Consider the following 26,137-nt stretch of genomic DNA (forward strand, 5'->3'; position numbering starts at 1 on the left):
TAATGATAAGTGGTGTTCAGAAAACCTCTTTATATGAATATAAATATTGACCTTGGAAGCTTTCCCAGGGAAAAAAAAAAAAAAAAGAAAAGCTGAGGATGAGACTTGCCACTTGTGTATTTAAGTCTCTTCTATCTATGGCCGTTACTACTACAGTGTCCCAGTCTCATTCCTTCTCCTAGCAACTAGTTTTGTGTCCCATTGCTTATGAAATACCTCTGCATACAGAACCATCAAAACGAAATATTATTGAGATTCAATAGCCTTTCCATCTATGAAAGTCAGGTGCTGTAGCAGAAAAACTAACAGGACTTTGTTGCTGAGGTCCCCAGGCACACTCTGCATGCAGACACGTGGGGATACGACCCTAGTCTGTCCCAAATCAGTGCTTCCCCACCACTCCTCATGTCCATAGCCACATTCATAAAACCTGATACAGAACAACTCAAGGTAAGCGCAGATCTCTGAAGTGCTTTCTCTCTTCCTCCAGTGACGTTTTGTTGACAGGCAAATTTTTTATGGGGAGAGCTTGTCCTTTCCTCAGTGGATAGGAGAGAAGATCAGTAGCTCAGGTCTCTGGCTTGGTGCAGAAGCAGCATTCCTTTCATTCTTACAGACACATCACTTTAATTTTTGGGGAAGATACTCGTCACTTGTGGCTTTAATAGTATTACCTTTACTTGAGCAAGATCTAAAGATATCAAATTACAAATATTTTTAGCAGTAGCCAGCAGCAATTTTCCTGCTGGCTGCATGACACAGGACAGGCAAGATGTGACACTGCTGCTCCCTGTCTTTATAGAAATGGAAGGAGTAGTACTGATAACTAAGTACACCTAAAACAGCTCTGTCCCACAGGTTGTGAACTGACTCCCCTACTGCTGTCTCCAGGTTTGTGGGTGCTTGTTCTTTAGCTTCTTGGCAAAATGTTCCCAAGTCAGAGCTTGGGGTGACAAGGACTTTTTTCCTTTAAAGCTCTGTCTTTTGTGGCTCTCCTCAAAGCAACCTGCCTCGTTTGTACCTATTAGCCAATTAGAGAGATAGTAACTGGGATTTCTTGTTGAATAGAAATACTCAGCCCTCTTTGACACTGCTGCCTAATAGCCTGCCTGCAGGCACCCCTCCAGCCTGGAGATAGAGGCAGAGATGTTACAAATCCTAGTTACAACACTTAGTCGCTAATCCTAACTCCGGTATTGGTTGTGGCTCTGGGCAGGTAATTGCAGTATTTACCTGGGCCTGAAAGGTTTGCAGGTGGGGAGGTACTGTGTTCTCAGAGGAAAGGAAGCTTTGGGCTAAATTAGTTCACTGTGTTGATGCTGTTTGTACAAAACGGAGGAGAAGAACAAGAGGTGTGGCTGAAGGACCTCAGTTGCCCACCTTGGGCTCATCTTAGGAATGTTTTTCTGTCAGTCACTACCTGCCTTTTAGCCTGCATTCAGGCTGGCAGAAAACTGTTGTTGCTCCTCTACTACTACTGTGAAAACTAAAATTAACTGAAAAAATCTTAAATGGAATCACTTCATCTAAGAAGAGATTAATAAAATAAAAAATTGTTTCCTAAAAAAAATTGAGTTGATCTGGAACAGACGGGCAGTAATTGTGCAGGAGAAAGTCTGAACTGAAAGGTGCATTGGCTCTGTTTACATAAAGATGTTTGTTTTGTAGTGGAAGAGCAAATGCAACAAATGTATCAGCTTGAGTCAAAACAAAAGGATGTTTGTCAGCAAGTTTTAAAATACTAATTTAAACCTAAGATTTTTATCTCAATCTCATTGCAGAGAAATACAGTTTATTCATCAAAGCTCATGTTTCCCTAGAATTAATTTTCTTTCAGGACCCCCCCCCCCCTTTTTTTTTTTCCTGCAGAAGTCTATTTACACTAACATTTCAGGGATCTTAGAGAGTTTGTGCTGGTATTTTGCTGCAGGTGCTTGAGTACTTCAATTCCAAGCTGTGGCTTCCCTGTGTACTCTGGCTTTAGCCAAAGTGAATATTCTATTACCCAGCTCCTTCATGTTAATGCTCAGTATGCCCACTTGCTGTAATGAACTGTCACTTTTATCTGTTAATTGATTGCCTTACTATCTTGCCAGGTTATCTTGTTCTGGATGTAATGCCCTTTTTTTTTTTTTTTTTTTTACCCTCTGTTAAGAGATTGTCCATTTTAATGCAGCACAGATGAGTCAAGGGGTAGCATTAAGCTATTGACAAAGTAGCAAAGATTTTGGGTGGTTTTCTGTAGGTGATTGTTGCAAGATTATTCTTCTAAGAAAATGACTGCTATGTCAGGGGGCCTTTGACTTTGCCCCAGGCCATCTGCTGATTGCTGGAGTCTTCTCTGTGCTTGGTAATTTGACCTACTTTCCACTCAACTATCTTTCTTTGCTCCTCTCTCACTTTCTCCAGTTTTGCTTTGATGCATCTATTTACAGGCCTATACCTCCCCCATTTCCCACATATAGCCCTCAGCTCCTCCTTTCTGCACTGCCTGGGTCAGGTATGCTGTGTTCCCTTTGCAGTTTGTATCATGAGTAAAGCCCTTGCTTGATTTGTGTATGTGCAAGTACACATGTCTATAAAGCTGTTTTAGCTTTTGTTTTTCCCTTTATCTTTTCTCAGCAACATGGATTCAGCTGAATCAGTTTCTTGCGGGAGTGACATTCGTCACTGATCACAATGCCCTCATTTCTCTGATAGGGCATCTACATGTCAGTGCCTGTTCCCACCTCTCACCTTCCCCAGTGCACCCACCCACACACACTTGCTCTTGAATGTGCTGCTAAACATTTCAGCAAGGTATTACAGTCAGTTAGCGGCAACCCTTAGAACTGTAATGCTGTATGCTCTGGCTCAGCCGCTCCCCAACTTTTCTGCGTAACTACTGGAAATGGAGAGGAGAGTGCAGGAGGATGTGTGCGAATCACTTTGGGTTCTCTGCAGCAACCAGGAGGACAAAGGCAAAATTCATCTGGGATGAAGTATAGGGAGTTTGTCCCCACTTCCCTTCTGCACAAAATCGAACACAGCCAGTGCTGCTCCCTTCCCGAGACTCCAGCTAGCCTTATGGGACTCCAAAGGGCATGTTAAATTGTGTGTTTCTCCTCCAGGAATGGGAAGAAACTTGCTATTGGCATGTCTCGGAGCTGAGGGTAATTACTCAGTGACATTGGATCCCATACAAGGAGTTGATTTTACAGAGCTATTCTTTATTAGAATATGTTTGCACAAAGTTAAGGACTTGTGAGCTAAAACACCTGTCAGTGATTTCTAGCAGCCAAGACAGATAGGAAGACAAGGTTGTATAACCTCCAGCTTTGGCATCTAGTTGAATTAAAAACAATACTGGCCCCCGTGCTCTTTGTGTGCAAATCTGCTCTGCCCAAGCCAGTCAACCAGTCAGCCCAGTGGGAATCAATCTTCCTCATGAGCCACAGACGGAATCAAGTCTGCTCAAGTTAGGAGTTGTCTTGCAATTCATTGTGAATCCAGATGCTGTCAGGTCTGCTTGGAGGTAGGACCAAATGGGCTGTGATCCAGGCAGCATACAGAGGGGGTCAGGTGTCCTCAATGCATCTCACATGTTAACTTTGTAAAGCAGCTCTTGTAAATATGCTTAGGAAGAGTAGGTTACATGGTTTGCTCAGCCAAGACCTCCAGGAGCTTAAGTGTTGTGCAGGGCAAGCTGCCTCAGCAAGCAGCTGGGAAGGCTGCAGGAGGGTGTCCTGCTGGCAGGCAGGTTGTCAGAATGCACCAGGGCCTGAGATTTTCTTTAGCTCCTCTCCTCTAGACCTGCCAACCTGTCAGTGCTAGCAGTCCTCCTCTCAGGAGTAAGGGTTTGCAGAGCCAGTCTTGCAGAGTAAGGTCTAATCTTCTGAACACTGTCATAATCTTTGATAACAGTCCCTTTTGATAAACAGCTCCTCTGGTCAAATAAATTATATGACTGTCAGCTCTCACAGCTCTGTCTAGCACTCTTTCTGTTTCTCTATCTAAACACTCTCGGTTATTAATAGAAAAAAAAAGTGTAAATTTCTCCACAATTCTGTTTATTCGTGTCCTTTAAATCCTAGGGCTTTGACAAATTATAAGCAAACCCAAAACTTTGGCTGGTAACCTTTTTAAAATTCCCAATTCTTGTATCAAGCTTTGGACAGAGTTGAGTTCTTTGCCAGCTCTTTGAACAAAATCTGCTTTTTTTAGTCCTTATTTGCACAGTGCTTAACAGAGGGGTTTCTAGGCCCATTGAAGGCTTGCAGGTGCTGCCATTGGACACATGAATGAATGAATTCCAGTGTTCAGGTAGCAAAGAGTTAATTTGCTCAGGAAAACATTACAGAATCATCAACAGGGAGCTAGAGGAAAGGTAAAAATACCGGCAGGTGACTGAGTACTAAGGATATGGATTAGAAAAGATGAGAGGGGAGCTCTATCCATTTATTGGTGCCTGGAGGGTTTGCAGCCTTGGCAGCAAAATTACTGAAAGCTAGTGAAATACTCAGCTCTGCCCACACTGCCCATGGTAGACAGACACCTGGATAGGAATAGGTGGGATGGGTATGTGGGGAGAGCCTGTTGGTCCCGGACAAGAATACATGAGAAAAATCCTTCCTGAGCTTACAATGTGGCTTCTTGAAGTCATGTTCACCCACATACCTTTGGTCCTCAGTAACTCAGAAAGGTGGTCCTCCACGGGGTTTCTTAAGCACTAGGAGAGGAGATATGAGTCTGTGCCTACACCACCCCATCAGAGCTTTGCGTGTGACTGCTTCATAGCCAGCCCAAGCCCCCATGCCTTGGTGACACTTATCTGTGCTTTGCTCCATGGGGACTTGCCTGGTTTGCAAAGTGTGCGCTGCTTGCCACTTGGACTGTGTTCCACCATAGCTTGCTCTCCGCAAGGCTCTCTAATCTGACCTGCAGGGCAGTATGCAGTGCACCTTAAGAGATTATGTAGTTATGAGTGCTGTCCTTGGAGCACTAAAAGCTTGAACTTTGAGACATGGCTGAGAGATACTTGCTCATTGGACTAGGCTTCAAGAGGAGGTGAAGCCTGAGGTCCAAAAAAGGAGGGCCAGGTCTCAAACAGGCAAACAGCGTGATGCTTCCAGAATCTAGACTGCAGAAATGCAGCAGTATTCAAAAGCATTGCTGTGGATGCTGGAACAGTAGAGTGATACTATCTGTGAGAAATGGAGGGATTAAAAAAGAGCAAAGCAATTTTACCCTTCCCACATGATTGAGCTTCCTGAGCATAGGCTTCAAGGACCATAGGTGAAGTTAATTAGCAATGTTGCAGTATCATACTGTAGGTCTTTCTATCAGTATTAGCACATCTACCCACAACATGAATATTGAAATCTCTGGGGCAACTCAGAGTCATTAATCTCACTTCCCCATTGTGGGCAAAAGATATTCTATTCCCAGCCACAAAAAGGCTCTGCAGGGATGATTGAGTTACTAGAGTTGCTTAAAAGCTGCCTGCATCAGTGAAAGCTGACTGACAGGCAGGGAGGGGAGGTCAGAGGTGGAGTTCATCACCTCTCTAACAAAATTAATCAAGGGGAGAAAATCAGAACACGCTTGCTATTGAATGCTGAGTCAATGCTTACTGTGTAAAGCATCTTGGTGTGGTCCCAATTTAGAATCAGATGGGAATGAGAAAGACTTGGGAAAAGTCCGAGGACAGATCAAAACCCCTTTGTTTCTAGGGAGGGAGGAGAGTGAAAGAGGGAGAGAGAAGGACTGGTTCAGAAGAGCCCCAGAAAGCAGAAGTTATTGTTAGATCTCCCTGCTACTTTAACCTTTCATGAGGTCACTAACAGGTTTTAAATCTAATGGAGAAAATTGGAAAATGAGAGAAACAAATTAAAAAAAAAAAAAAGGTAAATCATCCAGAAGCATACTCACATTCCTTTTGATGACAGCTCAGCCAGGGTTTTTGCCTGCACTTTGGGCAGCTGTGTTCCTGTGATCTTGTACAGGGCAGGATAAGCAGAAAGTTTCTTCCCTTCCTCCATTGTTCAGTAACAAGGAAGCCTGAGAGGGTAGATAGGAGATTTTTCCTTCAACTCTCTGCTTTTCACGCGGCCAGCCGCACCTCTTTCTTAGATACACTTCTAGTGAGGGAGGAGTGGGTTTTACAGGAGTAGCCTCACTTCTGTGTCTTGGCTGCCTGCCATGGCCCCTTCTCATGCCTATCGCCAAGCCTGGTCCATTCCAAATTGCTAAATGCCCATTAGCAGCTAATCTGGGCCATTCAGTTTTGCAAAAGTGATGCGCTCCCTTTCTTGATAATTGCCCAGCAAACTTTGAAATATCATGCTCTGATATATAAAAAAATTTCTTTTCACTCACTGCTGAATCCTCCCCCCTCACATTGACAGTAAGAGACCCTGACTTGTACAGGCCAGCTAGCTACAGCTTGCGAGGGCAGCTGGTCGGAGCCCAGTCCAGCATGTACTGAAGTCCAAGGTAGTCTCTTTGCTGGCTGCTTTGAAACACAGGCAGAGCCTCAGCTCTGAGATAGGCAGACATTTCATTGGAAGGGGCAAGAAACCTTCAGAGGATCTTGCCTCTGGGGAAAATTTTTCAGCAAGAGGTTTGATTTTTAATGTGAAATGGAGGAGCAAAACATTGAATTGAACCTTTTAGTAAAACTGCTGCTGTAGTGCTGCACAATGCTGACAGCCATGCTCTCTATATGGTTATCCTGAGCCTTTTTGCATCTTACTATTATTTGTGCCCCAGATTTACTTTTTCTCAATGGGTTTCCCAAGATAAAAAAAAGTGCATTCTTAAAGAAAAAAAAAAAAGAGAAAAAAGCATGCTTTTGCTTTGTAACCAGTCAGGCTCCCTTGAAAGTCTGTTTTTTAAAACTAAAAGCATATTGCAAGTCTCTATGCTGGCTGTCTGATCCTCAAGTTAGATTGTCTGATTCCCAAAAGCAACTTGTCAAAATTATCAAGACAAGGGTAGCAGGCCAAGTTACAGTTGATTTGATTATTAGATGAGCATGCAAAAGTCTTAGTGTTTTCTTCCCCTTTTAAAAACAGTTGTGCATGAATCTTTTACTACTGTATTCAAGAAACTGCATTTGATTAATTTTTGCTAATCTTCAAGGTTCGGCTTTCAAAACAGAGCACAGCTCCGAGAGCAGTGCAGGAGAAGGCAGAGCTTTTTAGGTTTCCTTTAGTAGCTAGCTGCCCATAAAACAGACTTGTTGCAGAAAAGCAAAGGCAAAATGAAGGCAGAACAACCTGCCTTTCCTTACTCTTCCAGGAAAAGCTGGCTTTGGAATGAGGCTATATCTCCTGATTGGACCCAGTGGCTGGTGGGAAATAAACTTGGACAAAGACTCAATTTGGGAGATGTTCAGCCTGGATTTTCAGGCAGACTGCACATTGCTTGAATTTCTTCTTCATTCCCCCCTTGACTCCACCATGAAACTTGACAGGTCCGCTTAGGAGATGAGTATGGAATGGAGCCTCTAGCTTGAAAAAACTCCCGAAGTTGAATGAAACAAAGCTTATTAGAGCAGAAAGGAAATGACCAGGCCTTCAGTTCTTGAGAAGGCTTATATTCAAATAACTTACCACACTGATAATCATATTTAGTAGAACTACTGGAGTACTGAGAATCTAGTGGAAGAGCAAGGCTTCACCTCACTTTTGGTCTTTAAGCAGATGAGGCCAATGTTTGATAGAGGTCACAGAGCAGGGGTTGTCATAGGGGACAGGAGGACAGGCACCTCCTGGACCGAGCTAATGCCCAGTTAGCTGGAGTTACTGAGGGGTCCTGTCGCTTCAGCTCAGCATTGTTTCTGAGGTGGTCAGCTGCAGCCCTGTGGAAAAGCAGGGCTAGAGGAAGGAAGGGTGTGGCTCCTTCTGGCTCTGCATTGGGGACTGAGTCAGATGAACCTGGGTTGGTCACTCCTGTTGGCAGGGCAGGGGCACCGATGTTCATCATAGGAGGCATCCATCAAGCAGACAAATCTAGACACTGCTGTCTGGTGAGTCGGTCCACTCATGTAAAGTCTAGTAGGATGGAGACAGCATCGACTTACACATTCCTTAGGAAAACACACACAGTGGGGCCATAGTGGAAGAGATTTCCTTTCATTTACTCAAGTACTTTCAGCACTGAACAACAGTTATTGGAATTCAACCTCCTGCCCCTGAACTGCCCAGCTTTACGTTCACTCTACACAAGGCATCAGATTTACCACTTTTCCAGTTTTATCTTTGGCAGCACAACCAGGGGGGAGGAGAGGTGGAGAGCAGTAAAATATTAAAATATATTTTTTTAGCATTTATACTGAGAAAATATGTAAAGCACTATAAGAGCTGGAGCCAATACTTCACAGAAGTGTGAATTCTCTTGTTTTTTCTGCTAATGGTTTGCAGCACATCTGGGCAGCAGGCAGGGAGTGGGCAGGGGCTTCTCTCCATGTGCAGATGAATAACAGGGATCAAAATGGTCTTCTAGCTCAGAAGTGAGGCACCAGATCTTACTAGTCCTTGGGGAGAAAAGCTCAAACAAAACCCACCATAACTATATGTGGACAAGGACTGAACCTAAATCTTGCCTGTGAAGGGCCCTTGGCTTTTCTTGTTTGGAGCTAGACAGTAGCTCCAGCAGCTGGCAGTAATGGTAGGCTCTTACCCCAGTTGTCAGGACACTAGAGGGAGAACAGACCTCACCAAACAAACCTCCCAGGGAGACAGGAATATTTGTGGAAGCTGCTATGTTTGCTTTCCCACAAGGAGTCTTTGGACCACTGGCTATTATTTCTCCATTTTAGGACCAGTAACTCTGCTGAATGCTCAACCAGTAGATTTGGCCCTTGGTGATAACAACATAATAATACATTGTGCTAGGAGTCAGCACAAACACACTATTTAATGCTGTAATAAATGGAAGTCTAGAGAATATGTTTACCAGTCATACAATCTCTGAGATGTTGCTCCTCCTGTTCCCATGGTTACTATAGTTCTCTTGACAATATTAGGAGGAAAATGTTCGCATAATCCCCCCCGCCTTTTTTTCCTTCTGAAATAAAATATGATACCTGAGAACTAAATTAATCTGTAGTATAACTGCAGTTCAGTTTCCAGTATAGTACTGAGATGCATGTATAGTGATGTTATCCAGCCCAAAGAGTTACCCTGAACTCCCTATTTACCACTGCTCCTCTCTCCTTAACCCATTGGCTGCTGTGCGTTCCATAAGAAGGATCATGCCAGGTGTAGGGGAAGAAAAATTATCCAAGGGATTTTTTTGTATAGTAGAAGGTCAGCATGATTTATTTAAAGGCAAAATTTTAAAACAGTGTTGCTTCAATGGTGCTCAAAGGAGCGTGGGATGCTGTCATTTCACTTCATACTTCCAAGTCAGCTGGGAATCAATTTCAGAAAAGCGTTAAGCTGAGTTGCCCTGTTGTAAAGACAAGCATAACCATAGTAAATGGAGCTTACCCTTTCTGACCTTGATAATGTAATGCCTTTTATGGACCAAACAAAGAGTATCCCATCTTTTCAGTCACTTTTCCATCCTGTGGGTCCACCTGGCCTCTGTCACTGGTGCAATTTAAATCAGCATGAAAACTGATTTAAGCTAAACTGGTACAAATTTTCTCAGGTATGTGAGGCATTGGTGCTACTATTGCTACCTTTGGAGCATGGTAGACTGATTGCTTTTGTCTTGATTGCACTAAGCAGCTGAGGTGGGTGGTGGCCGTGGGCCATAGACACAAGATGGGCCTGGATATCTTCAAGGGAAATTTAATATACTGTTATTTGTGTGTAGCGAATGACTCTGTATGTGTGCTCTTCACCCTCAGATACCTCTTACATCCTTTCCTACTGTGTTATGCATTTCTCTTGCTTTGAGTGTCCTGGCTCCCCTCTCCTATGCCGTCTCACCCCCTCACTTCCGTCTTTGTGGACTGAAATTTTCTAAAAGCCAGAACCTCACCTCCTGTGATAGGGTCCATTAGCTCTGTTTCTGGTGCAAAGCCCAAAGGCCCTATCTGACTCCAAGTTAGTCTGAGATTCAGTCTCCTCATCAGACCTCACAAGTGGTGCAGGGATGGAGGCCCACACGGACTGCAGGAGGGAAGGCTGATGCTGCCCTGAGTGGAGCTGTCACAGAGGACATTCTTCTCTGCTTACAGACCAGTCTCCCAAACCAGCAGAAAAAGCAAGCTTAGTTTCTCCACTTAGTAAGTAAAGTCAATCTTTCCTTTTCTTATTGGAATCTGATAATCCGAAAAGCTTCAAGTCTTGGACGTTGAGGAAGAAAACTTGCTGACTGCAAAAGGCTATTACTTCTGATCCATCCTACCAGCTGCCACTTGTGACCCCCCCTTTAAAAGCAGACAACAGACTACGAAAGTAACATTTCCGCTTCCTTGGTCCTCTCCCCTAAATCAGGAGTTTCATTTTTGCAGCTTACTTCTGAAATGGGGCTAAGCGATATTAACAAGCTACAAAGCTGAGGATAGGGTTGCTTAGCAATACAGCACAAAGATGTCTTTGAATCACTGCTAAGCTCCAACACTTCAGCTCAGATGAACCTAATGTTCCTGTCACAAATTGGCATGTAACTCCTTCAAGCATCACTTTACTGTTAAATTTAAATTTTAAAAATTTAGATACAAACATCTTATACTTAAAATTCCCAGGCATTTCTTTTGCTTAATCTTTGTCCTTTAACACTGTAAGAGTCTGTTCCACAATTTATTCCTTCCACACACATTAAATAATGGAGGCAGCAACACAAGAGTACAAATATATTGATATTATTTTTACCTTTGCTGACTGCTGCAGCAAATTAAAATCACCTGCTAGTAATAATCCCCATAACCTGAGGTTTAATGATGCCATGAACTCTGCAACTGGAGTTTTTGGTGTTTGATTCAATTATCCACTGCTAAAGTTGATTCATGAAAGAAAGAGAAAGAAAAGCAATGTTGCTGATGGTAGAGAAAGGTAGAAAACAACAATAAAAACTATTAAACACACCACACCTCCTCTTTGTTCCTCCTGAATATCCCTGAATTGCTGTCTGCCTCTATGGTCAAAATTAGGTTATTAAAGATGATGAGGGGAAAAAAAAAAAAACCAAACAACAAAGTCCTAAGTGGTTCACTTTTTTGTGGTCATGGGAAAAAGATCCAGGACTGAGCAAGTTGTAGTCAGATAGGCAAGTTACAAAGAGAGGGCATCGATACAAGTTGAAAAGCAGCAACCTCAGAAACAAGGTGTTGCTGCTGTACAACAGCACCTACATCAGACATGAGGTACATGACGTGTGGAAGAGTATTTTTCAGGTGGAGCCATTAGAGAGAGTTTTAGAAGAGCATAACAGAGTTTTGTGATTTGTAATCGAAGTGAATGGCTGGGCAAAATAAATTCATTGGTAAGGAAAAGCACGTTGGTTCTTGAATTAATACATACACACACAGAGCTGCATGCACACAGAGTGTGCCTGGCTTAACGTGACACACAATAGCCAGGGTTGTGTATTATTATACAATCACACACATGAGACTTGCAATGTGATCTGTCATAGACTTCTACTGTAAAACATAATCTAGATAGACAAGACTAAAGGATGGAGAAGGACTTTCTCATTCTCTCAGTTTACCAATGAGAAAATGAGGTGTGCTGATGCAAAAGGACCTTGAAAAGCCAATGCAGTGACGAGCTCAGCTGGAGGATCCTGGGATGGCTGATTTCAATCCTGTCTGCAGAGAGATGCTTTCTACTGTCTCAGTGGTTTCTGCTCTTTCCTTTTGCTTTTAATTTACATTGCACAGTTTAACCATTATTATAGGTCCTTCAGGCTATTTGTTCTTTGAGGATAAAAGATGAATGGAAGCAACATGTGCCGGAGCTGTAACAGCTCGCAAACACTCCCTACTGTTCTCACTGCTATATAACAGATTTAAAGACTGCTGTAGCTTTTGAGACTGTACCGAGAGAGGATGGAGAGTAGTCCAGCAACTGGATGTGGGAATGGGCATTCAGACACCAGTCCTTTCTGCTTTTGCCTTTTTATCCTACCTGTTCTTTATCCATTATGTCAGCTTAGCAAACTCATCTAATGCTGTAGTTGGTTCTGCTTTGAGCAGGGGCTTGGACTAAAGATCTCTAGAGATCCCATCCAGCCTAAATTGTGCTATGATCCTAGGAAACCTGCAGGCCAGAGAAAGCTTTCTCTTTTACATCTGCACAGGCCCATACCATCAGTTGTTGTCTCTAGGTGGTCTTAGATACAAGCTCAACCCCTCCATTCCTTCACTAGCAGGAGGCCTTTCAGGTCCCTGCAGATTTCTCTTTGCTGCTGGCTCTCAAAAGATCTGGCCTCCAGGGACCTAGTCAAATCTCTTGTAGTTTTGCTTGGCTGGTGCTCTCAAACTTTTGCTTCAAGCTGTTCTTTAAAAGGGAGGAACACCAAACCAATGTCAAGACCACTTCTTGCACCAGGTCTGCTTTCCCCACCTCAGTGCCAAGCCCCGCTTAGGATACAGACTAACAGGAAAAAGCTACCCTGATATAGAAAAGCTGTTTGCAATTTCCTCTTCAAATGTATCTGAGAAGAATTAGTATGAAAATCCGTTGTGTTTTCCTCCCCCTTCCTGTGATATTTAAGCTAATAATATTTCTTGAAGCAAAGAGAAAGGTATTTAAATGGAACATGCTCAGCAGATGGGATTTCAGTGCCACTAGCTGATTTAATTACTCTCCATCTTTGCCATACTTCTATGGCATACTTCATAGCCTTACATATTTCTTGTAAATTTTGTGATTTTACAGCCTAAAGAAATGAAACAATATCATTAATTGATTTGGAAAGTTGCCCACTGACTGCACTAATAAAGGTAGCAAGTGGCTAGTGGTGTCAGTAAATGAATGCTAACAGGAATAGAGAAAATTAAAGCCCATAATTCCACTAACAGCCACTAACTCTTATGACATCAGCACCAGCCCCCCTGCATCTGGCTGAAACACACATCCCCAGAAACCAGAGATTCAAATCATCTAGATGGTTAATTTCAGGAGGGTTTTCTAAACCACGAAATTTTTCTACAAACATTTTTTTCCTCTGAAAATGACAGATGCAAGTGAAGAATACAAAGGAGAAAAAAAAGCTGGTTTGATGAGTAGGCCTCAGAGAATTAAGAGCAAATTTCTGAGTGGGATCACTTGGCCCATGTGCTCAGAACAGAGCATCACTCAATGCCCGAGTTGATTATATAGCCCACAAGACCATTTCCCGTATGCTTTTTATCAGCTTTGTCTTTTCTTCTTTAGTTAAACAGGAACATATGCTGTATGCCCACACTGTAATGGCTAGAAACTAGGTGCTTGTCCTGGGTAAAAGCTATCAACTTTGACAGTGCACAACCCCTAAGCTGCAGGCTTTATTCAGCAATCCAGCTCAAATAACCTCCATCGGCGGGCAGCCAGGGGACCGAGTGCCATTTGTAGTGGAATGACACCATCACATTGCTTAGCCATGCATCACTGGAGCTTTTTATTCCAAGGGAGGCTGTCAACACTGAGCCAGAAGGGTTAGTAAGGCCTTGTAATCACCAACATCGCTCCACAAGACCTTTCCCTTGCCCTTTGCAGCTCTGCCAGCCCTGACCTGCAGCTCAGTGTATAGATAGGAGCCCATCGTCCATTTTGGGCAGCTGCTGTGAAGCAGACCACAGATGTTGGGCTCCATAATTGATTTATTTCTCCTCAGCATGTTTCATGGAGGCTCACAGTGAAGTCCTAAGTTGTGAGGGGAATCTGCTGGCCCTCTTGACAACTGACATGATGGAGAAAATTGCCATGTCACTGCTTATTAGGGACAGCATATTTCCTTACTACTACAGAGGACTGAGCCTGAGCCTGAGAAGGACCCAACCGATGACTGGAGAAGCTGGGATTCACCTGGAGCTGGTGGCCCTGGGCTGGGTGGTGAATGTTTGGACAGATACGCTCTGAACCCAGGGGAGTCTGCTGGGGCAAGTGGGGTATTACAGCATGTTTTCATGCTTGACCTGTTCCTCATCTCTCTCTTTGCCAAGAGACACAAGGAACAACGAGCTCCTTTCTAAGTGAGGATGCCTTGATATTTTTGGCTGCTTCACAAGGGATGAGATCACAAAGGGAACTCATAGAAAACAATTCATTTTCTTCCTAACTAGAAAGTATCACCATCTCTCACCCCAACTAGACGTTTCTCTAGGTCTATTCAAAAACACTTGCTGGCTCTTGCAAAGCCCCTTACAGAAGTCCTGTTTTTAGAGACATAGGAGTGGGGTAAGCTGGCTTCAGCTGCAGCCTCTGCCCCTCTCTTTGAGTGACTGTGAGGGCTTCATCTCTCTGTTTATCAGGTCCAGTGCACCCACCACTACCCCCTTCCATTAACTCAGACTTCTAATGCATCCACATGCTACGTCTTTTCTCTATCAGACAGCAAGCACTTTGGAGCCAGAGGCAAATAGCACATTGAAGTCTGCATCTCAGTTAGGCCTAGGAAGCATTCCCATAACAATATATTAACATTCCACCTGAACAGTAGCATAGGCAGTTGCAACACTGATTACTTATAGAACAGAAATCTATTGTGACAGTTTTTAGTTACCTTATTTGCTTACATTAATTGTTTCCCTGGGAGTCTGTAGCAAGGTTAATATCTGTCCTAAGAAAAAGAAAGCATCTGTCATCAAAACTGTCTGTAAACAGTCTTACTTCAGCGATGTGCTTGAATACTCCTTCACAGCTCCCATTGCCTAAGGAGGTAGAGTGAATATGCCTGCTGCTGAATTTCGTTGGAAATACCCATTGTTCTTCAAAATTAGTTTAACTCTCTTACATGGGCTCTTAACAATGGTGCTGAGAGCTGATGAAGAATCTCCCTGGGGTCAAAAGAGAGGGAAAGGGGTGTTTTCCAGATTTTCTTTGCCCCAATTTTCACAGGTCCCAGGGCCCACTCACTTCACTTGCAAATACATTTGTCAGAAATCAGGACTCAACTTCTGTGACAGATATAAACATAATAATCTAATTGAGAGCTCGTCCTAATCCCCTCCCTCATAATTAGATTCCTTGCTAAGGTGAAGATTCCTTCTGCATTGCAAGCTGTGTATGGTTGGGCTGGCTGTGGCCATGCTTTAGACTAAGAATAGCCTCCCCCACCCTATGTACAAGGCTCCTGAAAGCATGGGGGAAGCCCACGTGCTGAAGCACACTGGACATGCTAGTCACCCCTAGGTGGGCTGGAAGGAAGGGCTGTGTGCAAGACTCACAGTGGCAGGAGAGGGAGGCTGGACAGGGAACACATGCTGCCTCTAGCTGTCTGGGGAAGGTCTTTCTCAGTGCTAGAGACACAGTGCTGATGCGTTTGGCAGCCTTGTGACAGGATTTTCTTTGCCATCCTTATCCCATCAACTTTAACACAGAATTTTAACTTAAAAAGAACCAGAAGTTGTCTTAAGGGCAGTAGGGCAACAGTGCATGGACAAGGGAGAAAAGCAGAGAACTGGGATGATTGACAGTAAGGGATGAATGTGCAGGAGTCCTTGCAAGCATCTGCTCCCCTCTATTCTTAGCTGCTCACAGACCACAGAGACAATAATGATCATAGGGACCAATGAAGGCTGCAGGAACCTCAGCAAAGGAGCAGCTGGAAAATGTTTACACTATCAAAAGACAGCTGTCGCTGAGATACCTGGTTTTGCTTTCCCTTCCCTTTATATCTTTTCTCTTTTAGCTTGTGCCACAGAAGCCCCCAGGACAATACAGCCAATTTTTTTGTTCCTATGGGCCCAGCCTGCGGAAAGGAATAATCACCATCAACAGACCAAACAGATTTAAAAGAATCTTTAGTAACTGGAAGCGACACTGCCAATCTTTACCATTAGCAAAGCATGACCCCTCTAGGAAAAGTGGCAGCAGACTAAGTGCTGATAGTCAGACATTACATCTGTAGTGAAGAGAGAGCTTTAAAAATCTAGATTGCCCCAGGAAGAAATATTTGCATAAATATTTTACTTTTAGCTGATATCACATCTCCCCAAATCCAGCCCTGTCTGGGAAATGAAATGAGCTTTTTTGCATGCTATGCACAGCCAGAGTAATGGGAGATTTTCTGCTCTAAATGGAGATAGTAGAATCATATTTGGCAGGTGAAAAATTGTCTCTCACTTTCTATAGCCAGTTTCACTATCACGATTCTTAAACAGGGAGGGTGGGCTTGTACAGAGAAATAATCTCTCTCACCAGAAAAGTGTGACAGCACTTTAAATATCAGGCCTAGAAGGACAGGTAAATCATACATAAGATGAGTGCAATACAACATAGTAAATTCAGATTAATATTAAGCAGAAGCAAATAACACAACAAACTCTAATACTGAATTTTTCCCCAGAACATTCTTTTCTCTATTTTTCTTTTCCTTTAGCTCAGTTCGAATCCTTTGAAAACAACTTAGATGATTGCAGGTGATTCTTTGCAGATAAAAGAAACGACATACTTTTTTGGTACTTATGTTTTTACATGTACAACTGACAGAGCAGATTGCACTGTTGATACAGGTGTAGTTCTAAAATCCTTCCAGATAATTGTGGTTTTTGAAGGAGCCATTATGAAATTCATCATTCATATTACATATCTGTTGGGGTTTCAGTTCTTCTTTCCTTTCTAAGGTTTTTTTTTATGGTTTTGGCCATTTCAAATTTTTTGTTTTGAATTTCAATATGGTTTTAATTAAAGCAAAAATGTTAATGGATACAAGTGTTCATACAAACAACAGCAATAACTCCCCCAGTGACTCACCTAGAGAAAGAAAGTGCATCAGGTTGCAGGTTGTGCCTTTACACTAAAATATGCTGTATGTGGTGGCATCCCATTTTATTTCTTCAGTCCTGCTTGGCATTTACACCCTTGGAATAGACTGAGACTGAATGTTATCCTCACCGAGGAGGAAAACAGGCCAATAAACGGAAGTTCTGCATCACCATGTTAAATTGCTGTCGTGGTTTAACCCCAGCCAGCAACTAAGCACCACGCAGCTGCTCACTCACTGCCCCCCACCGCCCCAGTGGGATGGGGGAGAAAATCAGGAAAAGAAGTAAAACTCATGTGTTGAGATAAGAACAGTTTAATAGAATGGAAGAGAAGAAACTAATAATGATAATGATAACACTAATAAAATGACAACAGTAGTAATAAAAGGATTGGAATGTACAGATGATGCACAGTGCGATTGCGCACCACCCACTGATCGATGCCCAGTTAGTCCCCAAGCAGCGATCTCCCCACCCCCACTCCCCCCAGTTTATATACTAGACATGACATCACATGGCATGGAATACCCCGCTGGCCACTTTGGGTCAGGTGCCCTGGCCACGTCCTGTGCCAACTTCTTGTGCCCCTCCAGCTTTCTTGCTGGCTGGGCATGAGAAGCTGAAAAATCCTTGACATTAGACTAAATATTACTTAGCAACAACTGAAAACATCAGTCTTATCAACATTCTTCCCATACCTAACTCAAAAACATAGCACTGTACCAGCTACTAGTAAGATAATTAACTCTATCCTAGCTGAAACCAGGACAATTGCTCAGTGCTATATAAATATGACAAAGGAAATATAGAGAAATTGTAATCAATATGCCAACATACCTACTGTCATTTGAGGTTGCTCAGACTGGGTTTATATCTTTTGCTACAGTCACTCTGAATTCTTCTCTCATAGCAAGAGTATAATCACTTGGCATCAATAACCTATTAATATATTCTTGTATACAAAGCAGCTCTTAATAATTATTGCAAGCCTTAATTTGCTGAGACTCAATTACACTAGCAGCTCATTGACATTGTTAAGGTTAATAACTCAGTGATTCATAAGACAGGACACATTACAAATCAAATTGATTTTAGTAATTGTTGTATCAAACCATACAAACAACAGGCAATGTGTTATTTAGCAATACTGAGGCAACAACTTTCCCCAACACTCGAGTCTCTTGGGAGAACTGTAGTGGTCTCTAGCATAATGCTCTAAGTAGGTACTATTACAGTGAGATTCAAGCAGCGTTGAATGTAAGAGTCTTTCCTACATCATGGGGAATTCCGCAGCCTAGCCCCTGTCTCTGTGCAGGAAGACTGAGATTCTGAACCTCAGCTGTATTCTCTCAGGGAAGTAAAATCTAGACCCCTAAGACTATGTATCCAAGACCCATCTCCTATGCTGTAATTACAAATCTTAAGAAAACACAGGCAGACAGTGCTGGCGGGCTGGTAAGAAATGGCGACTTTTCTTGCCCCAATCCTGATTGTCTGTACTATGGCCCTTCTGCAACAAATTCCTTGGTGGGGAAAAATCACACAGATTATTGGTGGAGTTACCCTAGCAGTGGCTTGACCCTTTGCTCTGAACGTGCCCTTAAACTTTTATGCCTTTTCTTTGCAGAGTTGGAGTGAGATAGGACCACTCTTCTTTCTCGTCATCATCATCACTGAGCAAAGAAGTGATGGTTTTATGTATGTGTTGAAGTGACTTCTCAAATGAATCTTAATCACGTGGGCTAATTAGAGGCAGTGTTTGTTAATCAGATGTGAATAGCAGTCTGATTTCTCTATTTAGATAAATGTCGGCTGGAAAACCTCTTGGCAGATGGGCAAATGTTTGCTAACCACCAGTCTAAGTGGGCATTTTAGCAGGTTGCAAACATAATTTCATAGCTAATTAGGGGAAAATGAAAACAACAATTCTAGTGTCCACCATAGTATCCCAGATGCTTTCCCAAGCATGATGGGAGGTAGGGAAGTATTGTATATTAGGCTCTTTGTTTGTTATTCCTGGTTCCTCCTTAGACTAGTTGTCATGAATTGTGCTAAGCTGATGCTAAGTTGTCCAGCTCACTCTCCCCCACAAAGTAAATCAGAGTGAGATTTCCTTATCTCAGTGCAACCCAACCTAGTCTTCTATCAGGCTGATAAGAACCAAGTTAAACCTATAAACCTTGAGAGAGCAGCTGCAAATGGGAGACTGCTGCTGATCTTGTGTCTAACTAAACATTTATTCAAGTTTATAATGTCAAGTCCTTAAACCAAGAAGACAGGTGCATTTAGCCTTTAAAGGTCTTCCAGGCTCTGTTCCTAGGGGAGCAGATGATGATGATGCTTTCTCTTCTGTCAAGCTCTCCCATCCTCATCACCTTATGGACCTTATCTGGTGTGGTGGGTTGACCCTCGCTGGATGCTTTGCAGGGACATCACTGTCTTACAATCAACAGCATTGGGAGCTGAAACTAGAATGAGATTTTGAGCATGTTTGGGTTCCCTTGCTACTATCAAGAGTTACCCTGGATATACTTAAATATTTCTCTTAATAATTGCATTAAGTTGCCTGCTACCAATATTCCTAGTAGTTCCTCTGCCAACAGAAGTGCTGAGTATCCTGATTTTATCGTGCATACCTGTGGATTACAAATAGATCTTATTAACTGCTCAGAACTGACACATCTATTTGAATAAAGGGGCTCATTTCTTTGCAGGCAGTAGAACAATCTTCCTTCTATGCTAATAAATATAGGCATTTGCATAAATGTAATCAGATGTTGTGTCTTACTGCATATATAGTCTGGCGTTATATGCTTTGCTCTTGGGTGCTTGAAAGACCTGCTCCTGCAGTGAGGCTGCAAGGGCATTCTAGGAAATAGTTACCAAATGTTTGAACTGGACAGGGACTGGGAAAGAAAAAGGTGAGAGACTGTCCTTCCAGAAATCTCAGCTTCTACAGGGGAATGTATTATAGAGACACCATTTTGTACATTTTCTGTTCTATTGTATTATACACTGTATACATTATACATTGTATTACAGATAAGAAAAGGCAATTTTCTCAGTTTTGCCTGGAAGAGCTCTGATTGTGCTGGACTATCTCTTTTGATGAATAATGTACTATGTAGTATTACAGCTTGGTATGTTTGTAAAATATGCAAATGCAGCACCCCAAAACCCATGTGGCATCCTGCCCTGGCATGTGCTGTTGCTGTATGTGTAGGAGAGAATAGGAGGGGAAAGTTCTAAGCTTTACATAACCATTTTTGCTGTTGTAGTGAATAACCACTTTCCCTTCAACTTCACCTAGATAAAGAAACCAACAAAACATTCTGCAAATTTGGGGAGAGAAGCTACTTAAATGCTGGAAGGACTTGTGATGACCATGATGTGTGTAACAGAAAAGGATTTTGTGTCTTGGAGAGCTCTGCAACAGGTTGAACTGAAGCTGTTTTTTTTACAGGGTAGAAGGAGAGAGAGTTTCTGCAGCCTTCCTTCTTAAGCTGGTTTATTGCCATCAGTGCTAGAAAGATGTGGCCTCTTTCCTAGTTGCAACAGTATTGATGGCAAACATGTATATCCCTGCTTATCACTGCCTAGGGTTGCTGCTTCCCTCCTATTTCACTGTGTGTTCTACCCTTCAACAGTACTGAATTTGCTTTTGGAGGGCAGAAAAGTGCTGTCTTCCCTTTTTGACACATGTGTAAATGCTTAGCAGATGTCTACTTCCCTGTGTGAAGCCTTACTTGGACTGAAAACCAGGATATATTGCACTTTAATAGGGGGAAGCTCATTAGTTTGAGATGCATATAGTTGGCAGGTGAAGTTAAGGTATACTTTTAAGGCAAAACCAGATGCATTCTTCATGCAGACTGAACCTTAAGCCATGTCTCCCACACTGCTTAGCTTCAGATTCCATCTGGACTTCTGGCTCAAGGCATTGCTAATGAGTCCTTTCCCTCCCATTCTTCCCTCCCTTGCTTGCTGAGGAGGCGCTTGGAACACAGGGCTGTGAATGCAAGGGCTTATGCAAAGTGTATGCAGTTCTTCAGGCAACAGTCTGAGAGCTATTATTTATTCATTTGAATAACACTTTTCATACATTTCTAAATGCTTTAGAGGCAAAACATTACTACAGGTTCACTGGGGCACTAGCTAGGGACTTTTCATGCATTTTCAAACCATTTATTCCTAACTACAATTTATAAAATTCTCTTAAAAGTTAAAAAATGAAATACGGTTCCTCCTCTCTTCGTCTTGCCCTTCACCATGCAAGCGCTTGGCCTGGTATTGCTAGTTTGCTAATGTAGGGTTGCACACAAAGTCTGAGGTACTGGGATTGATTACATCTCTGTGGGAGAAGGAATATTGATACGGTAATATTTTCTTACTCTTGTTATAAGGTAAGGAAGCGCCCAGGACAGAGGCTGATAACTTTGTGTGTGTGTCACATAAAAGTGCTAGAAATCCCAACAGAGATCAGGCAGACCAGGCCACTAGAGTACTCGTGCAGGGCTGCAACCAAGAGGCAGGGGTTAGGTCCTTTATCAGCCTCATTGTGTGGTGCAGCATCCTTTTACACCCCAGCTCATCATGTTATAGCTATTGCTCTTTCTGGTACTTCGGATAGAGATACCTTCCTTGTATGAATGTGTACTGTGCTAACCATCCTGAGCAATCACCAGGAACAGGTCTCTTGGAGTAGAAATGGTGCTTACAACAACTGAGCACCAAGAAATATCATTAGTAGTACAACAGGAGTGTGAATAATGAGAACAAATTACACCTCTCTCCAGGGCTGGAGAACCACTTTTCTATCATGTTCTCTTTCTAGGCTCAGTGCTGCTTCTAGTTAGTATTTCCACTTGCCTCTCCAGAAGTAACATGGCTACAGACCTCTTGCTTCCTTTCAGCTCACTCGGAAGTTTTCTAATGAACGCATTTCTTTCCACATTGGTACCTTTCCCTGGTATTGTTAGTTTTCCATTTATATGAAATTCCCACCTTTATCCCCTTGGGGAGAGTTTAACCAACGTGCTCTGATAACAGCAGGCTGAACTGCTTACCTAGAGGGTTTTTTCTCCACAACTCTGTCTTTTAGATGGCAGGAGCTTCGCTTCCTCTTTGCCTGGTGCCTAAAAATAACTAAATATAGCTCACAGAGCAGAAGACAACTCTGCCAGTTGCTACTAGAAACTCTGGCATCTAAATGAGCAGCCAGTGGCTTCATCGAGGGCATTGGCTTACAACTCTGCCTGTGAGTGTCTGAAGGTGCCCCTGCCTGCCTGATGGATTACCTTCAGTTCCTGGTTGTGTTTAAGTGTTAGAGTCCTCTGCCTCTGCTCCCAAAACAGAGCTAGGAGGGTGAACGTGCTGACAGTATGCCTCCGTATGTTGGTAAATAGTATGAGAAAACTCAGTTCAAGATCTTATGGAAGGGGAAGGTGATTTAATTTTTATGCAAAATCTCTAAGCACATTGATCCACTCACTTTCACAAACCCATACTTGTAAAGCAAAATATGTGTCCAAGTGGTCTGGGCAGGATCATTTGTGTGCAGCACAGAGGTTGGGACGCAGGCTGCTAAGTCCACACTATGTCTCCTGCATACCTCTTGGCTGGTGATGAGAGACTAATTTTTGGATGGGTTTTATACCCTTTTGCTATACTCTGTCTTCACATTGGGCTAGCATAAAAAAGCAACAGCACTGGTGATATGCCGCAGCCTTTTTTGCCCTCCTGTTGTCAGAGGGCAGGGTCTGCTGCTGGCAGTCATCTGTGCTGTTGCCTTAGCAAGCTAAAAGTCTTTGGGGCTTACAGAAACAGCGTCCTTGGTTATCAATACAGACCATTCTTTAAACCCGCACACATACACCTCAACTTACACTTAGTTCATACCCATCTTAGTACTTCTGCTACACTCTCTATGCCTATACCATACCAAATACTTAAGCTGAAGCTGGCCACCTGGCAGGAACTTGAGTCAGAGGGAACAAGGCCTGCAGAAAACTGGCTGTTGCCACTTCTCATTTTCCCATGAAGTTAGCATGGCAGAAACTGCTGCTCCAGGAGATGACATAGCTACTCTGCTTGTGCATGGAAGGCAGAGCCCACAGAGCCATCTAGTCAAGCTGCTTGTCTCACTGGGGTATGAAAGGAGACACAGCTGGTAACCCAGGTTGTCCAGTATGCCAAAGGCTCCTCCCAACAACATACACTCCTACTGATTAGAGATAATTAGAGACTATTAAGGCCCACTGCTGCTTTCATTACTTGCCATTACAGTTTCAACACAAGTAAACCAAGTTCAATGTTAGCAGTGCTCCTAATCACCCTACCAGACCCTGCCCAGGTTCTGCTAATTAGTCTTATTATCAGGTATTTCCCTAATGAAGGTTTTCTCCCAGCATGCCCTTCTGTAGCCAACTCCTTATAATGACCATAGAGGAGGTTCTAGGGTTTCTCTTTCTGCTTTTTTTGTTTTCTTTTCCCTGTGAAACTTTCTGTTCTGTGTTCATACAGTAGTAAGCACAATAGAGCAGTGACCTGTGAGGCAGGTGTTATCGCAGTACAGATATAAAACCGTAGCTAGCTCTCTTTTCTTCTTTTCTAGAGATAGCTTGTTTTCATAAAGATGAGCAAAAGCCTTCTGTTTCTGTATCCTGCTTAGTGTCAGTCTTCAGCAGTCTACAAGGGCCTTTGAGCTGCTTTTGATAGCTGTGGGGATATATGCATTTCAAGGTGGAAGTTTAGGCTTTCTAGGTTTAATTTTACCTTTCAGAATTTTTGCATCAATCTCTTGTTCATGTTTAAATTCTGCACCTAGTGGAAAGGGCTAATCAGCTAATGGGGAAGAAGAAGCAGAGACGGCAAGATGGGTGATAGCTATAAAATATGAAAATCTTATCAGATATGCAACCCTCTGAAGCATTTACTGATCTTTCTGCCTATAACTTTCCCTCTCACTACTCACAGTTCTCCCTTTGCTGGAGGACCAGAATGGATGGGGCCTCCTTATTCCTCCAGGTAGAAAGGAGAGTTCTTCTCTTAAACAGCAGGTGAGCTCTTCTTTGATATAGCACTGTAGTGGCAAAGAGGGTGCTTGTTATTATGATGTGATCCAGGCCACCTGCATTTAGGCATCCCCCCTTATGGTAGTGGTTGAGGTACTTGGTAAAAGGATTACAACAGGCCTTTTGCATTCCAAGTTAATTGGGGAGAATGTGCAATAAAATATATTCTAGGAAGAAACTTATGTGATGAGTTTGTCTCAGAACAAGTAATATGGGACCTCATGTTCTTGAAATCAGCATAAGTGGCTTGTGGATAGACAAGAGAAAAATCTCATATTTGAAATTTTATTTATCTTGAAGGTACAGTAAATCACCGCTGGTGCTCAGACATGACAGTAGTTTGACCCTGTGATACGAGAAGCATCAGGTAAGGAGAAAATCTGTCTTATATTTGAAATTTTGTTTATTTAGAAGGGACTGTAAATCACCAGGGATGCTCAGATACGGCAGTGGTTTGGCCTCAGGAGAGAACCATTTGCTTTTAGGTGCATGAGATCACTATCCTTGGGAATGTGCATCACTACTTATTTTTCACTTTTTCTCCTTATAGGAGGGACAGGGAAACATAGCTTAGAACATAGCACATTTTGCCTTCAATTTTGAAACTCTAATAGCTTTAGGACCTGCTTTTTGCTGGTGAGGATTTAATCCATTTGATCTTTTGTGAGTGATGATATCTTCAGTTTGCCATCTTCCTGCTCTGTAAATGCTTGCTCTGGTTAGCTGAGAAAGTGTCTGCAGCCTTCTCTGCAAGCTGCTGCTGGGAAGGGCAGGCTGTGCTGCTGTCTTGGTGCTCTCCCCAGGACACCACCTGTTTTCTCTTGCTCTGAGGACTGTGGAGTTTAACCATACCTTGTCTCTGAGATGTCAAGGAGATCTATTTATCAGCTCTGCTCCATGTTATTTTTTATGTTCTAGGGAACTCATGAGAATTTTTCACAAAATAATTTGAGAGGTTGCTTTGTCAGCCAATGTGTTTTCGTACTGCACAACGCCTCAATTTAACTTTTACCCAGATGCAACTTTACTTCTTTTTCAAACTCCAGTGAAGGAAGATGTCACAGACCGCATCTGATACGTCACAGATTTCAAAGCACTTTATGGAAGAGATGAGTAGCTATTTTCCAATGGTGTAATTAGGCATAGAGTAGCAGGGTGATTAACTCCTCATTTCCCTTCCCTCCACCCCTTGTAGTGAATCTAGGTCTTCAGTGTTCCTATTCAAGCTCTATCTAGGATGGGTGGAGCAAGCTAGAAATGAAGTATTGTTGGAGACCTTTTACCTCCCAAATACACATTGTCCTTTCCTTATCATCAAAAAAAAAAAAAAAGCAGACTCAGAAGTATCTTTGCACCTGAAACATACAGCCTTGTTTGAAAGTCTCCGTGCATTTTTATTTAAAAGTGATGACAGCCTGGAGACTTTATTTGTCAGGAACTTTTCTTTTTCTGCTAAGTAGCAGCTCTGTGTGTGTGTGTCCATGTTATGAAGAAGGGAGGAGGACTGTATTTCCTATTTGGCATATGATTATTATTGGGGGATGGGACAGGACTCACAGAAAACAAAAAAGGAATTGCGAAAAAGAAAGGCATCCTATTACATGACTGGAAGGCTTCTTGCCCTCAAACAGACTTGGGATCTTCCAGCTGCTGGCCTGCAGGGGCAGCTCTCCTAGCAGGAGCTGAAAAGTGATGCTGGAGAGATGCCAAAGAGGTGGTGCTTTGGCCAGTGGGTAAAACACAGGCTGTCAGCTCCCAAATCCGCTGTCGGTCTCCATTGCTAAGTGGATTGCCAGAGAAATAAATCAGAGGAAGGGAAATTCTTTGAGAAAGAAAAAGGAGGATTTAATGTACTTGAACTATTGTAGAAGAATAGTGCAAAAGCAGTGCTGTGAGGAAGGGTTGCTGTACGAAAGTCTGCTCTTCAAATGTTGTCAGTTGCTGCAGAACTTTATAGACAATATGCAGGTTGCTCTGCCAGGCTGGTGGGTGAAAAATCTTTCCTCTGCAAACAAGAATGTGGTATCAACCCAAGCTGAGACTTTCAGAGTGTGTATATTTGTTATAGGCAGAGGGAGGGAGGAGAGGAAACCTGTTCCAAAGACCTCCTACAAGGAAGTCTGTTTACCCTATCTCAAATCTTTACTCTGTAGACCCATGCTAGGGCCACTGAGAGGCTTACAGGATGATGCCCTCAGCACCCATAGTGTTGAGT

The sequence above is a fragment of the Haliaeetus leucocephalus genome, unplaced genomic scaffold (assembly GCF_000737465.1).
Source record: "Haliaeetus leucocephalus isolate CR32 unplaced genomic scaffold, Haliaeetus_leucocephalus-4.0 Scaffold450, whole genome shotgun sequence".
Lineage (NCBI taxonomy): Eukaryota > Metazoa > Chordata > Aves > Accipitriformes > Accipitridae > Haliaeetus > Haliaeetus leucocephalus.